The sequence below is a fragment of the Austrofundulus limnaeus genome, unplaced genomic scaffold, assembly GCF_001266775.1.
Source record: "Austrofundulus limnaeus strain Quisiro unplaced genomic scaffold, Austrofundulus_limnaeus-1.0 Scaffold58, whole genome shotgun sequence".
In the NCBI taxonomy this organism is placed as follows: domain Eukaryota; kingdom Metazoa; phylum Chordata; class Actinopteri; order Cyprinodontiformes; family Rivulidae; genus Austrofundulus; species Austrofundulus limnaeus.
Window position 1 is genome coordinate 1,239,272 of NW_013952460.1, and position 10,668 is coordinate 1,249,939.

General features: G+C 39.1%; 1 protein-coding gene across 5 annotated transcripts in view; it reads right to left on the reverse strand.

The window, feature by feature from the left end:
• The window catches only part of foxp1b (forkhead box P1b), a 230,273-nt gene extending 228,899 nt beyond the window's left edge, over positions 1–1,374 (reverse strand). For 2 of the 5 annotated variants that reach the window (XM_014009467.1, XM_014009470.1), the window contains exon 1: positions 905–1,206. The gene's annotated coding sequence lies outside the window, so the exon portion shown is untranslated. Of the gene's footprint in view, positions 1–675; positions 791–904 lie in introns of those variants that run through there. The other 3 variants (XM_014009469.1, XM_014009468.1, XM_014009471.1) reach the window with 3 other exon arrangements.
• Positions 1,375–10,668: the final 9,294 nt, after the last annotated feature.

Genomic DNA, 10,668 nt, shown 5'->3' on the forward strand with positions numbered 1-10,668 from the left:
TGTGTGTGTGTGTGTGTGTGTGTGTGTGTGTGTTTTCCCAGGACAGTTATATTATTAAAGGTGGGGATAGATATTTTTAGGACAGCTCTAATAAAAGTAGTCTAAGGTGAGTTGTATTCCTAAAAAGCTGCATTAAAACTAGTCTAAATGTTTTTTGAAGACACTTCTGATGTTTTCCTGTCTTTTCTGATTGTAGAGGACATGTAACACGTGGGGAGACAAACTTCTTCCTCACTGCTTTTAAACAAATCACAGCACGCAAGCTTCCCCTTTACTGTCCACCTCAATACTTTCACCATCTTGGCTCTAACGGTTTCCTAATATGTAATAATTACTTTACAAGTGCTTTTCTGCTTTCAGCAGTTCGCAGATTTATAACTAAATAGTTACTTATTTTTTCCTTTGCCTCAAAGGGTTATTGCCACTAGGCTCTCATCATGAGGAGCTTCAACTAAGTTAGAAACTTTTAGAAAATAAATAAAAAGTAGTTTATGCAGGTTTGTGTTGTCGCTCGGGTCTTTACAGCGAAGTTAACCGGAGCTAAAAACTACTTTACGTGATGAAATCCGTTTGTCCGTCGAGTCTGACAGTTTCAGAGGAGCCGGAGTCAAAACTCCGAGCGAGTGTTCGAGATACAAAAAACTCAATATTATTATTATAACAACCAAAACTTACCCCAGAGAGTCATGATAAAACAAACCGCTTTGCAGCAGCGAACAAGCGCACGCGGAGGGAGATATAAATGAACCTGCGAGCGCGAGCTTTGCGTGCAGAGAACGCGWGCGGCAACAAATCACACGGTAAACACCAACAAATATTACTCCGCTCGCCTCGGCGAAGGTGGACGGGAGGAGGGGTGGGGGTCTAACTAAACTTATCTGCAAGGAGAAAAAGATGGTCTTACCGAGGGCGTCGAGACCGTGCACACCGTGGAGTTTCGCTCTCGCCGCCTGCCTGTCCGCCTCGTCGGGGAAGGCGCGAGCTCCTGTCTTATTGTTGTTATTAGATTTTAACGCGCCGAGGGGAGAAACAGAAGAAGAAGAGGAGGAAGACAGGAGAAGGAAAAAAAAGAAGAAACGCGGATTTGCGTGTTTTTGTTTTGATGTTCCAAGTCCGTGACGTCATATCCACCTGCGCTGAGTAAACAAGGTTCCCCGCAAAGCTGGTCCTCATAAAACTTATTATAATCACAAGTTCAGTGTTACTCAGTGGGTCTCTTCTGTGGGGAGATGTAATGATCTGCTTTAGTTTTAAGAGTGACAGCAGAGAGGGGGGCTGTCAGGAAAGATAAAACTCATGCTGACTAATTACAGCTTAAGGAGAAACTATTTTTTTTTAAATAAAAGCCTTTTTCTTTCCCTTTTTTTCTCCTCACTGGTATTAACTCTTCCAGAACCACACTCTCAAAATGTAAAATAAAAAAACTTAAAATCTTGAAGATGCTTTAGTTTGATATCCTTAATTAAACTGTGTTTTGATGCAACAAATAACCAGAGTGCACTTTTCTGTTTGATTGCGTATTTTAGCATATTTTTTTAATTTAAAAATTTCAATAGGGATGTGTGAAAATATTGTTTTTATGTATTTTTTTGTCCTACAGAAAAGAAAAAGGGTTGATTCAATAGCTCAGCTGACATGACTTGATGTGTCTGATCAGTGCTGAAGAAACGCTGCTCTTTTCTTTCTGAATGACATGAAGTTTATCGTGGCTGCTTCTGTGTGAGCACAGCTGTGGGTCAGCCCTCACAGCTGTTTGTTAGGACAGAGCGCCACCTGCTGGCCATTAACAACAACAACAAGCTGCTTCAGTGGTGGCTCTATGCGCTCTGTGCCTGTTAGCAAAATATATGCTGAACCACTGGTCCTGTGTTAATGATTCTCTCAAGAAGTAATCACTGGTTTTACATCTACAAATGATTACCTTTTGGAATCCGCCGCATTCAATTTGGCCACCACAGCTAACTGATCATAGAAAACACCAAAATGGCTATAATTCAGTCAGTTTTAAAGATATTGATCTAAAATTTGTTCAGATTGTAGCTGAGAGTCATCCACAACACATACTTTAAGGGCTACTCCTTACGCAAGACTTTTAGCTTTAAACATTAACACAAACCATCAAAAGATTCCTGCTTGTCTGTTAGCAAAATATCTCTTAAACATCTGGACATATTCTAAATAAATTTTCAGAAACTAATCTTTGGATGTGCATCTACAACTGACAATCATTTGGAGCCAAGCCAATTCAAGATGGCAGCCACAGCTGATCAAAACTATCCACCATAAAGATGCTATAACTCAGTCAGTTTTGCATTGAGCAAAAAAAAATGTGATATGATCATAGCTGMGAAACAGATTGCACGATTTTAAAGTGTGACCAAAACTTACTCTGTCGCTTCCCAACAAAGATGCTTTTGGTGTAAAAACATCAGCAGGAAAGTTCGGCCTTTATTTACAAATGGAAATTTATTTTGAGAACAGATAATCTTCACCATACTCTATGTGTTTCTGTGTCTAATGACTGTCAACACACACAATAACAGTCATCTGTTAGGACCATTAAAAGTTCTGCTGGGAGACTCATGACTTTTGAGTTTGTGTCCATTTCTGCTCCTCAACCTGTTTGATCACTCAGCACTGTTTTTTATAGAAATCCATATTTTTTTTCTGCTATCAAAGGCTTGTGTTATGTAACAACTAGATCTCTGTTGCAGTGAACCTGACACCAGCAGTGCGCCAACCGTGACAATAAACCTGCAAGTGTGTCTCTGACTTTATAGCAACTAAAGTAAACAGGAAAAGACAGCTTTACCAGTCCTTGTGTTCCTCTTTATACAGCATATCAGGGAAACACATTAGCCCTTAACTGCAGGAAATGAAAGTACTGCTAAGATTAGTATTTGTTTAGGAGGTAAATATTTTGACTTCACACTCGTATAAACCAAACACTGAGAGGCAGTATTCAGTTTTTATGCTCCACTAATCTGGAATAAATTTCCAGAAAACTGTCAGAATGTGGAATTCTTTTGAATCAAGGATTAAAAACCTACAACTTCAGTTCCAATGAAGTTGGATRAAATCCCTAAATTTTTTTGCAATTGTACATAGAGAACCGTTCTTAGACTGTGTAAAGATGATATGTAACATATGCTGTACATTTTATAGTGAGTATGAATGTAAACAAACTTGGCCTATGTACAGCGGGTAAAATAAGTATTGAACACGTCACCATTTTTCTCAGTAAATATATTACTAGAGGTGCTAATGACATGAAATTTTCACCAGATGTTGGTAACAACCCAAGTGATCCATACATACAAAGAAATCAAACCATAAATGTCCAGAAATGAAGTTATTTGTAATAATGTGGAATGGCACAGGGAAAAAGTATTGAACACACTTACTGAAATTTATCTAATACTTTGTACAAAAGCCTTTGTTGTCAATGACAGCTTCAAGACGCCTCCTGTATGGAGAAACTAGTGGCATGCATTGCTCAGGTGTGATTTTGGCCCATTCTTCCACACAAACAGTCTTCAAATCTTGAAGGTTTCGTGGACCTCTTCTATGAACTCTGATCTTTAGTTCTTTCCATAGATTTTCTGTTGGATTCAGGTCAGGTGATTGGCTGGGCCATTCCAGCAGCTTTAGTTTCTTTCTCTGAAACCAACTGAGAGTTTCCTTGGCTTTGTGTTTGGGCTCATTGTCTTGCTGAAATGTCCAGCCACGTTTCATCTTCATCATCCTGGTAGATGGAAGCAGATTTTTATCAAGAATATCTCTGTACATTTTTCCACTCATCCTTCCTTCAATTATTTGAAGTTTGCCAGTACCATATGCTGAAAAACAGCCCCACACCATGATGTTCCCACCTCCAAACTTCACTGTTGGTATGGTGTTTTTGGGCTGATGTGCAGTGCCATTTGACCTCCAAACATGATGTGTATTCTGGCATCCAAACAGTTCAATGTTGGTCTCATCTGACCAGACTATATTCTCCCAGTATTRCACAGGCTTGTTTAAATGTTGTGCAGCAAACTTTAAAGGAGCTTCAACATGCTGTTTCTTCAGCAGTGGAGTCTTGCGTGGTGAGCGTGCATACAGGCCATGGTGGTTCAGTACATTACTTATTGTTTTCTTTGAAACAATCATACCTGCTAATTCCAGGTCTTTCTGAAGCTCTCCACAAGTGGTCCTTGGCTCTTGGACAACTCTTCTGATAATTMTTTTCACTCCTCTGTCAGAAATCTTGCGAGGAGCACCTGGTCGTGGTCGGTTTATGGTGAAATRATGTTTTTTCCACTTCTGAATTATGGCCCCAACAGTGCTCACTGGAWCCTTCAGAAGTTTAGACATTCTTCTGTAACCGATGCTTTGCAACAATAAGGTTGTGAAGGTCTTGAGAGAGCTCTTTACTTTTACCCATCATCAGATGGTTCTTGTGTGATACCTGGCCATCATTTGGGACTGAACCAGCTGATATTAACTTGCACTGACAAGGGGCAGGCTTACTTTCTAATTACTGAGAGAGTTCAGCTGGTGTCTTGGCTTTCCATGCCTTTTTACACCTCCCTTTCTTCATGTGTTCAATACTTTTTCCCTGTGCCATTCCACATTATTACAAATAACTTCATTTCTGGACATTTATGGTTTGATTTCTTTGTATGTATGGATCACTTGGGTTGTTACCAACATCTGGTGAAAATKTCATGTCATTAGCACCTCTAGTAATATATTTACTGAGAAAAATGGTGACGTGTTCAATACTTATTTTACCCGCTGTATCTACTTTGCTGTATTTTATTGACACCTGGACCTGAGTTCTAGCCTCAGTGACTCTCAAAAGTACTTTCTGTTTTAGATTTCAAACATGTAAGGACATAGAAGACAGTTCATCAGTTCAGTCAATGGACTACGATGTTTGCAGATGATTTTGTGATCAGTGATGAGAACAGGGAACAGGTGGAAGGGAACTTGGAGAGATGGAGGTATTCACTTGAAAGAAAAGTAATGAAAGTCAGGAGGCAGGTGGAACAAGCTGTCATAGGTCCCCAAAGTGCAGGACCTCGAGTACTTAGACTGTCCAGGAAAACAGGGAGTGTGAGGCAGGATGGAGGGAATGGAGAAAAGTTTCAGGAGTGATTTGTGACAAAAGGGTGGCAGCAAAGGTCAAAGGAAACATTTACAAGAGAAAAGTTAGATCAGCTTTGTTGTTTGGTTTGGAGACAGCGACAAGAAGAAATAAGACAACTGGAAGTGGCAGAGCTGAAGATGTTGAGGTTCTCTTTTGAAGGATGGATAAGATTAGGAATGAGATGGTCAGAAGTACAGCACAGGTTGAACAACTGGGAGATAAAGTGAAAGAGGCCAGAATGAGATGGTTTGGACGTGTCCAGGCGAGGGAGAGTGGGTACGTTGGTAGAAGGATGTTGGAGATACAGCTGGCAGAAAAAAGACAAAGATGAAGGCCAAAGAGGAGCTGTGTATGGATGTCGGACTCGTTAGAGAGGAAAGCTGCAGTTGGTGTGAGAACAGAGGATAAATGTGGAAACCCTTGAAGAAAAAGGATCAAGACGAAAAAGTTCATTCAAGCAATCAATTCATTCATCCATCTGTACATTCATAAAAGCACTTCTAAGACTGACTTTATTGTCACAGAAGAGTGTTGAAATTAGGCTCTGGTAAAACTGGACCAGGTTTGTCTGATCCAAAATTCATTTCAAAGGTCTTTGCCTGGTCCCAAGAAACCACCATAATAGGTCTCCCACGACAAAACTTCAGAAGTCCAATAGTTTGGACTTTAAGTTCAGCACGTCCCAGCATTCTCAGACCAGATGTTTACATTAAGTTTCAAATTTTCAAATGTAAAATTAAAAGTCTGCTTATTCTGGTCCCAGCTCTCGGTTCRCGTTCTAGAAACAGACACATATATCTTTAAGACTGGGCTTCAAAGCACCTGTTGAAAAGTTACAAATAGTTGACACTTGTTGTCAGTAGTGTTTAGAACGGAATAATCCTGACTGTTGGATTTCTTGTTGGACTGTTTCTTTGTTGACATTTTGATGCTGATTTGGTCTGTCTTTGTAACAAAAAGTAAAAATGCAAATTTGGTCTCGTTTTTAGTGTATGATGCAGAATTCACGTGAAGAATGAACCAAACCTTCAGCTGCTGAGATCRGATACACAATAAAGGGAGAATAAATCACAATGTAAGGACTAGGACTGCAGAGAGAACAATCAGTCTATCAAAAACTCATTTGATGYTCTTTTTAATGAGAGCTAACATAAAGTAAAGTGAGGTGAAATKAGTCCTCTCTTCATCTCACCTCTCTGCTTTATTGTTGTCCTGATATGTTGTGTGGGTTTTGGCTCTGACCTGATAAATTGTGGTCACAAATTAATTGAGGACCCCTATCTGTTATGTAACAGCCACTCAACCCGTTTGTGTGCACACAACAAAGTAATTAGCTCTCTGTTAATTRGGTAATTAAGCTAATGAATAGGAGCTCCTCTTGATTTCCAAATTGRGGGATGGATGGCTTTCAAATGGTTTCCCTTGCTGCTGTGGCATTCAGTGTGTGATGAAAGGTACATTTTCTGTGGGACGTCTACAGATAATGATCAAGAACTATAATTGAACAATTGGGTCGGAAAACAAGTGTTAGTTTACCTTTAAAAGTACAGTATTTGCTCCTATAAAAAAGTCAAAAGCACAAATGTAGGCGTTTTATTGACTGTTTGGTGAACATTTTTAATCAACAAATACATTAGAAAATACATTTTAATGTTTAAAAACTAAACTTCACAAAATTCTTCTACCATTCAAATGAAAGTTCTTTGTGATGTCTGCAGGTTTTAATTGTTAAGGGTTGTTCTCTTTGAAAACAAATGAATATCAACATATTCTAAAGACTTATTCTAGACAAGATGAAATTTCAAAATTTAACCCATTCAAAAAAATTACCTAATCTATCTATCAACACTACTTAGCCAATAAAAAAGTCACTACCTGGATTTAACTAAGCAAACAGGTAYGAGYCTCCTATTGAATAATTACTGCATGRGTGATTCTCTTTCAGCTGGCAACAAGTTATTTAACCCCAACTGGTGCAGTGAGTTGCTTCTCATTTCTTAAACAACCACGTGGAAAGACATGGAAAAAATGTCAGTCTGTTTGAGAAGGGTCAGATCATTGGCATCAAGCAGAGAAAACATCTAAGGAGATTGTAGAGACTACTAACAYTGKGTTAAGAACTGTTYRACACATTATTAAATCTGAAAGGATAGTGGACCTATCATCTTCAAAGATGCTCCCATCAGGCAGTGCTATGATGTGGGGCTGCTGCAGKTGGTCAGGTCCAGGTTCAGCAACAGTTTGTGCTCAAAGAATGAGGTCAGCTGACCTGAATATACTGAATGACCAGGTTAGTCTATCAATGGATTGTTTCTTCCCTGATGACATGGCCATATTCCAAAATGACAATGCCAGGATTCATCAGGCTCTTATTGTGAAAGATTAGTTCAGGGAGCATGAGACATCATTTTCACACATGGATTGGCTCCACAGAGTCCATGGAGAATCTTTGGGATGTGCTGGAGAAGGTCAGACTCTACCATCATCAATGGTGGATCTTGGTGAAACATTAATGCAACACTGGATGGAAATAAATCTTATGACAGAACTTGATCAAAATAATGCCACAGTGAATGTGTGCCGTAATCAAAGCTAAAGACGGTCCACCCAAATATTGGWGTGTGGGACTTTTTTTTATTTTTATTTTTTGGTGACGACGTTTATTTTTGYATCTAAGTGTTCAGGTGCTCCAGACGAAACAGTTTGGTTTTCCCATAAATCGTTTGCTGAACATTTTATTACGATAAAAACATCATGAATTTGTCCCGTGATTATTGACTTGACCTTATCCAACCCCGACATAACTAAGTTTTACAGTAGTTTTTTTTTTAAGATTTTTTATTTAATGATCACATTTCTTTTTGAAAACATAAAACAGGTTTTTGACAAATAATGCAGTTCTTTAATCTTAAAGCCAATGGCTGAACTGCCAAATAAGATCTGGACTTCATTCTCCTCTGATTCTGGGTCAGACTCTGGCTCCAACATGTAAGGCTGGATGGACACGTCTTCTGTTGTTGACATCTTTGAATTAATTTATAAAGAAAATGTTTCTGCTCTTCTGCATTGCTGCAAACCTCTATTAAATTTGAATGGACCGGTCAGGAGTCTGGTGGGTGTGAGAAATGGTTTGGATTTAAATAAACAGCATCAAAATGAGTTGATCTGAGACACACCTGAGGAAAACTGTGGAAGAGGGGCTTGTGGAGTTACAATAAGGAGGAATTCAGACCAAAGTGTTGCAGTTCAACTTTACGTAGAACCCAACTGAAGGATTTAAATGTAAAAAGGGATTTAAAAGCATATATCTCCTTTAAAGTCATCAAATCCACATTCCAATTGTACAAATACATTTTGTACAGTTTGTTTACTTTCTGATTCAACTGCCTGTCATTTGAACTGTGCTTGGTGAATGTAAAAATTGTTTCAATGCGCTTTTAGCCAAGATTCTTAGCTTTCTAAAGATGCCAAACATGTCCAGGTTCAACTGACAGTAAAAGAAATAGAAAACGGGAAAAGCTGTTTTGGGGCTCAACAGAGGCGTTATGGTCAGACACTGCTCTTCATCAGGTCAGTGATTGATCTGTGGACCAAGAAAACACACGAGAAACTTTAGTTTTCCTTTTTATTGACTAGGTCCGTACATCGCAAAACTTGTGCTCACAAAGAAAAACCTGTCAGTTTGTTAATGCAGGGATCAGTCCAACGGTGAGCTTTAAAAGTGGCGTAACGAGAAAACACCAGCCCTCTTCAAATAACTTAAGCCTTTACCGAAATATAACAGCTGTGGGGTTAGTAGCAATAACTCAGGTTAGATGGTAAATAAATGGCCCAGAATAAAATGAAGCAAATCTATTGATTGGACATTTGCTTTTCCAACAGCAGTTTACAGTACAAACATTCATCTCATGGCTACTGAAACTCCCCACTTTAACTTTCTTAAAAAACTAAAAACTTAAAACATAATCTCAATCTGGGAAAAGCATGATCCATGGAAGTGCATGAAAGTAATACTATGTTGGTGTTACAGTGGGAAACAGTGTTATGAAAAGACTTACTGTTGTAAACATWTAGAGATGAACACAAGATAAAACGAGTCGACTCTACAGGAAAACAAGTTGTGCTAAAACAATCCCTTTATTGAAAGCTTTGTGTTGAATTAGTTTGGGTCTTTGGGAACTAAACAGATTTTTTTATTATGACTTTTTGATTGAGCAAACCTGTGACTGAAACAAGCAGCCATGTGCAATTTTTCTGAGTGTACAGTAGACTCACAAAATCCGCTGGTTGCGTTCTGAAAGAAACCGGGGGAAAAAAACACAAATTTTGGATGTAGTCCAAAAAAAGCACCAGAATGAAACATTTGTACATAGGAATTTACTTTATGTTTCACCGGGACACCAAACACTTGGAATAAAAATAAAAATATCTGGCATTAACCCCTAGAAAAATGTACACTCAAAGCATAGTTCACTCAGAGTAGGGATGTACGATATGTTGGCACTAACATATGGGACGATGTTGGTCATTTTTCAGAATATCAGTCCGATAAGTAAAATTTCGCCGATATTATGTCTGATATTGATTTCCCACTTTTTAGCTTTGTGTTTCTGTTTCTGGAGGGGAAATGGTTGGTGAAGCGGCATCTGTTTGATCATGACTGTGATAGTGATGCTGCACAGTCAGGAATAACTGAAGTAGAGAGCCATGTCAAAGGTCTGGTTGTTACCTCCACCAAGGGGGGGAGGAAATGTTTTCGGTCGCATATGTCTGTCTGTCGTTCTGTCTGTCTGTGAACAAAATGACGCAAAAACTTGACAGATTGTCATGACATTTTTACCACATATGGGTATTGGCACAAGGAACACACCACTAAATTCTGGTGATGTTCCGGATCATGGTGCGGATACAGGAATTTTTCTTTTAATTCAACCGAATCAGACAGGCTACGCAAAGTGTCATGACATCAGACGCACGCCTGTGACAGGAAGTAGAAGTTGCAAAGTCGCTGGGACTACACCTCCCAGGATGCCTACTATCGGGAAGGTTGTGATTATTCTGTTATCATCTAGTATTTGTGAYGTTACTGCTGTCTGGAGACATAGAAAAAGAAATGTGATTCTCTTCACGTTACGGGAATAACTGAGAAGACGCTGACAGTGGGGGAGGGCCCAGCTGTAGCCGAGCCAAAGCTGGTACGAACAGCATGAACAGCTGATCAGTGGTGGGCACCGCTAATCCAAAAATTAGCTCCGCAATTTCTAAAGCGCTTATGAAAATATTGAGGTTGGCAACTTCAAAAGCCCTCATGCCATAGAAAAACTAGCGGAAGCTAATTTTAAAGCGCAAGTTCATTTTGACACTCACTAGCTGGCAATAATTCATGTACAATATATGCACAACACTGCCAACTAGCAATGTATGAACTCTTTTACAAATTAATTAACAACCGCCGATTGCTGGGGATGTGATTTCCTGAAACAGACCTTTGGCTTCTGTTGTAAAAATTAAAAGGTTGTTGAGGATTGCTAGTT